Here is a 6283-nt window from a genome sequence, read left to right on the forward strand (position 1 = left end):
ATGACTCAGAAAGGCCAACTTTATCAAGGGACACATCAGGAGAAGCCAAGGCAAATGGCTTTCTTACCATTTACTTGCATTTTCTGGTCCATTTTTTCTTTTTCTTTCTTTCTTTTTTTTTTTGGACTCAAGAAGGCAAATCCTGTAAATTAACTAAAATTGAAGTAAGCCATTATAACCAAAAGACCAAAAGTTAAGTGAATGAGAGAGCTTTGGATTTCTCTGTCTGTCTGTCTGTCTCTCTCTTTCTCTTTGGCAGTACTGGAGTTTGAACTCACGGCCTATACCTTGAGCCTCTCCATCAGCCCTTTATGTGATGTTTCTTTTCGAGATAGGGTCTCGCAAACTATTTGCTCAGGCTGGCTTCCAACCTCAATCTTCCCGATCTCTGCCTCCTGAGTAGCTAGGATTACAGGCATGAGCCACTGGCACTGGGCCACAGTGTTCTTAAGATAGGCAAAGTGACAGAGCTGCTTAGGGAAATGACACCTGGATTCCAAAATCACGTGTGATGATGGTTAATACCATCACCAGTAAACACTCAGCGTTTCTAACCCAGGGTTTCTATGCAGCCACCACTCCTGCTTCATTCTTAACCACCCCTTAGAGGGCATAACTGCCATTTCTGTTTTGGCTCCTCAGTATCTGAACTGCCTCCCTACATTTAGTTAAACCCCCACTTTCTGAGACAGAGCCACCCCCATTAAACAATTTTTTCTTTCTTTCTTTCTTTCACTATGCAACTCAGACTGGTTTGGAACTCTCTCCTGCCTCAGCCTCCCAAATGCTGGGATTACAGGCATGCACCACTATGCCTGGTTTAAAAATCTTCATATAGAGAACTTTTATACTGCACAATCTTTAATATATATTCAGGGTATACACACCAGATACAGACATGAAAGGTAGACCCAGCTACATAATTTGGAGGGCCCAGTGCAAAATGAAAGCCAGTGCAGGCATACCTGCTACTGGAAATGTTTAGAGTATTTACAGGCTGTGGCAAAACTGGAGTACATTTCTGGTCAATTATTCCAGACTATACATTTTTTAGTACATGTATAGCTGATGAGTGTCACCAAATAATTTTTCTTAAATTATTTAACTCATCTTGGTGTGGTGGTTCATACTGCAATCCCAACACTTGGGAAGTTGAGGCAGGAAGTTCCAGGCAGCCTCGGCTACATAGGGAGACCCTGTCTTTAAAATGTTTTTTAAGTCTCCAAACTGATCTGTCTGCTATAAGTCTAATTGCAATTTTAAATGTGAATGTATGAATAACATTCTAACACTTCCTCTAACATTTCATGTCACTTCTGGAGGCTATAGAGGAAACCTGAAAGAGACTGCAATGATTGTACATAAGTCAAAAGCATGATTCCATATTCTGTGGCAGTGTCTTCAAGTACATGGGAACCCCACTTTAAAACTGTCTTCATCACAGACAACACTTCATCCGACATTAATAACAGACTCCTAGGAGAAGTGTTGTTTGCCAATGAACGTGACATTCCATAATTTCTACTTCTAAGCCCATGGACATTCACCTGGTAATTTTGCAGCAGTTTTGAAGCCAAGATTCTTTTTATTTTATTATTTTATTTCATTTGTTGGTGGTAGGGAGTGAACCCAGGGTCTCACCCTCTACTCCTTGAATCATACCCCACCTCTTGTTGCTTTGTGTTCTTTTTTCTTTTTTTTTGGTGGTACTGGAGTTTGAATTGAGAGCCCCCCACTTGCTAAGCAGGCACTGTTATCACTTGAGCTACTCCACCAGCCCTGCTCTTATTGCTTTGTGTTTTGTCTTTGAGATAAAGTCTCACTAACTTTGCCAGAGCTGGCCTACAGCTCTCAATCCTCCTGTCTCTGCCTCCCTAGCAGCTGGGATTACAGGTGTGCACCACCACGTCTGGCACATGTACACTCTTATTTATTACACTGCACTGACAGTTTGCAGTGTGAGAACTGGGAGACGAGCTGCAGGGACCCACTCAGGAGGGAGCTTGGTGACCAAGGCTACTGCTATGTGTGCACGGGGATAGGACAACCAGAGACCTGCACATGGGCAGTGTTAAGTGTGTTAAGAACAATTGAAATCTATTGTTTTAAGCCAAGTATGGTGACGCACAGTTGTAATCCTCCCATGGGAGGCTGAGGCTGAAAGATCATGAGTTTGAGGCCAGCCTGGTCTCAAAACATCTACAATTTTAGTAATTTTCAACTATACAATACAGTGTTGTTAACTGTAGCCACCATGTTGAAATTATTCCTCCTGCTTAGATAAAATTCTGTATCCTTTAGCCAACATCTCCCCAGACCTCACCTCTTTTCCAATGCCTGCAAACCTCCATCCTGTTCTCCTGAGTTGAGCTCTTAGATTTCACAGGTGAGATCAGGTGGGATTTGTCTTTCTTGCCTGGATCATTTCTTTCTTTTTTTTTTTTTTTTTTTGCGATATTGGGGTTTGAACTCAGGGCCTACACCTTGAGTCACTCCACCAATCCCTTTTTGTGATGGTTTTGTTTCAAGATAGTGTCTCATGAACTATTGCCCGGGCTGGCATCAAACCACGATCCTCCTGATCTCTGCCTCCTGAGTAACTAGGATAACAGGCTCACGCCTGCAAGGACCACGGGAGTACAGACTTCTCTTCAATGCTGATGTTATTTTGTCTGAATGTAGACTCAGTAGTGGATTCTTGGACTGTGTGATAATTCTTTATAATTTTTTTTTTGGTGGTGCTGGGAATTTAACCCAGGGTAAGCAATCTACCACGCTACAGGGGCTCTACCAGGCCAGCCTCAAACTCGTGATCCTCCTTGCCTCGGCCTCTTAAGTAGCTGGGCTTACAGACATGGACCATTATGCCCAGCTTCTTTTAAAATGGCTATACTGCCACTTTTTTATATTTGGTGCACTTATAGTATTTATCAAATGTTAAGCCACTGTTTAACTGACATTATAATTGATCCTCTTGGATCAATGCAATGTTTTATTAAGTGTACAATCCCTATAGTGTATATTTCCCATGCAAGGGAAATCGTGGTACAGAGCAGTCAGTAATGTGTGAATTACACCAAATGGAAACAAGTGAAGTGACATACGCCTTCAGTGTATATGGTATGTACAACAAGGATTTGCTTTGTGGCTTTGTTTTGTTGTTTAATTGTAAACTTTGATCAAAGACCTTAAAATTTTTAAATTAATGTATTTATTTACTTATTTATTTATTTAGAGACAGGGTCTCATTATATGCACTTCAGATCCTCCTGCTTCAGCCTCCCAAGTGCTGGGATTGCAGGTGTTCACCACTATGCCCGGCTTTGTCACAGCTTTCTGAGGATATAATTCATTTGCTTATCAAGTAACTCACTCATTTAAAGTGTATAATTCAAAGATTTTTGGTATATTCACAGAGTTGTCAGTAACCTAACATTTTCATGTTTGCCATATAGGAGAACAAACTGTGAAAGAACCAGTAATTCCCTTTGATTATGGTTCAATATTTTACTATTTTCTAAACCAAGTTACTCTATACAAGCCTGCTTAAAGAAAGAAGGTAATTTCCAGTGACAAACTTAATTTTTCGTGATAAGTGTCATTAATGTGGGACACATGTCAGTTTTCTCCCAGTGCACATTCGTCTTCTCTGAAATGACACAGAACACTTCTGAACAGTGATGATTAGGTCCAAAATTTATATGCTCTGCATTATGTAGGCTTTGATTAATCCATAATGGCCAATTACCATCGCTCACCTTTATTAGTAGACTTCCCTGGCACCATTTCACTTCTGACTAATGAAAATGCTAAGAAGAGTCCATTAACGGATGCACAGAATTGTTCTAGCTCCTGCTGAATGATTGCCCTCCAAACTGGAAGGTATGGTCAGCTACACGGCCCTGACTATGTACACTCCCTAGAGCTCTGGAAGAGACTGCAGCACAAACTAAGTGCTCGGTGTGTGGTGAGGAGGGGGTCAGAGCCAGGACGCCTTATTTTTGTTGTTGTTTGGTTGGTTTGATTTTTGAGTTTGGGTTCTCTTTTGAAACACAGTCTTGCTATGTAGCCCAGGCTGGCCTTAAGCTGGTGATACTCCTGCCTCAGCCTCCTCAGAGCTGGGATTACAAGAGTGTAATACACATCCAGCTAGTCAGGATACTTTCCATCATGAAGGAGGCAATCAGTATACTCACTCTTACAATGATCACACACCAGCTATCAATTTGTGTGATTAAAATGATAACACAAGCAAACAAATGGCCCTTTCAAACAATTGATTTATAATTAAATTTTGGATAGAATTCTCACATAGGTTCTTAAAACTTTTCCATTATATATTATGTATAATATATATATCACACATATGGTACTTATAATGGCATCATTACCTACCACCTTTTTTTTTTTTTTTTTTTTGAGGTAGTGGGGATTGAACAGTTGCTAGGTAGGCACTTTACCACTTGAGCCACTCCCAGCTCTCCTTTTTTTTTTTTTTTTTTTACAGTGCTGGGGATGGATTGAACCAGGGCCTCCTCACACATTCTAGACAAGCATTCTGCCACTGAGCTACATTCCCAGTGCCTGGCTGCCATTGTGTCCCCCACTCCATTCTGATGTAGCTCTGTGATGTTCTAGCCTGGCTAGTCCATCTTTCCTTCCACTGTGACTCCTAACAAATGTCATTTTTATTCACATGCCTGAGCATCCCCAAGGCAAGGTACCAGGCTTGGTGGTCACTTAGAACTTTACCCTTTCCTTCCACTCAAGAAAGCATATTGGAAAGCAAGTGATATTATATGATAAGAGTGATGTTATAGGATAATCTCAAATTTGCTATGATTTTTAAAGTAATTCAACTTGGGTTTGTTCTTGGGTGAAAGAACATCTTATCTTGATGAATCTGGAGTAAGAACAACTTTGCCTTTCTTTCCAGTACATTCATTTATTATTCATTCATTTGTTCTTGTTATTCATTCTGCAAACATTTAATGAGAATTTACTGTGCTAAATGCTGAGGATGCATTGATTACCAAGACCAAAAATTCCCTGCTGCCAGCAAGCCCACATCCACTGAAAGAAATTAGATATGTCCACAAAAGAAATCCTACTTATAGATATTATGCTGTTTCTCACCTTTTTCAATAGAAAATTGCAATAAGGTAGCAATGATTACCCTGCTATATACGCTTGTTTCAATCTGGAATTTAATTTGGTGATGAGATGAGAAGGCTAGGTAGTTAACCCAACACTACTGACTGGCTAAATTTTATTTATCCTCAGTAATTTGAAATGTCACCTTTATCCTATGTTGCTCTAATGCTCACTATTTTGCTGTTTTCTGTACGCCCTACTCTGTTCCATTGATGTGGATTTTCTTGATACATATATTCATGCTTCAGTATTATACTGTTTCATTTACTATTGCTTTATAAAGCATTTTAATGTCTGTTATGGTGAGTATCCTTCACTTCTTTTATCTACTTATTTTCAGAATTTTTCCAGCAAGTATGGGAAAATTACATTACAATGAATAGATTACCTAATTTAGAGATATTTCCCACTCACATTTTTTAGGGTTTTTTTGTGGGGGGGCAGTACTGGAATTTGAACTCTACTCACGCTTGGTAGACAGGCACTTTACCACTTGAGCCTCTCCACCAGCCCTTTTTTTGTGTTGAGTATTTTCAGATAGGGTCTCTTCCTGGGCATCGGTGGCTCACACCTGTAATTCTGCTACTCAGAAGGCAGAGATCAGGAGGATAGTAGATTGAAGCCAGACCAGACAAATAGTTTGAAAATATTCAACACTAAACAGAGTTGGTGGAGTGGCTCAAGTGGTAGAGTGCCTGCCTAGCAAGTGTGAGGCCCTGAGTTCAAACCTCAATACCACCACCAAAAAAAAAAAAAAAAGATCTCATGAACTATTTGCCAGGGCCGCTTGATTTCTAACTCCAAGTAAGTAGGATTACAGGTATGAGTTTCAGCACCTGCTTCCCATTCCCATTTTAATAAGATTTGGTAAATACTGTAGGGACTCAAACAACCAGAGAATTGATTGGAGCAGAAAAAACAGGGAATATTGTAAAGGTAATTAGCTCAGCAAGTTCACAAAGGCACTCTGAAAGAAAGGGTAGGAGAAAAAAGAGAGTTTGAGGAGAGAGAGAGGGAGAGGAGCTAAATGAAGCTACGTCCGTCCCTACCCCCCAAACACACACTTTTGAGTGGGGCCTTTGCCATCCCCACGTAACTGGAATGTTCTTGACAAGGACTGTAAGTTTTC

This window comes from Castor canadensis, chromosome 3 (genome assembly GCF_047511655.1).
Source record: "Castor canadensis chromosome 3, mCasCan1.hap1v2, whole genome shotgun sequence".
NCBI lineage: Eukaryota > Metazoa > Chordata > Mammalia > Rodentia > Castoridae > Castor > Castor canadensis.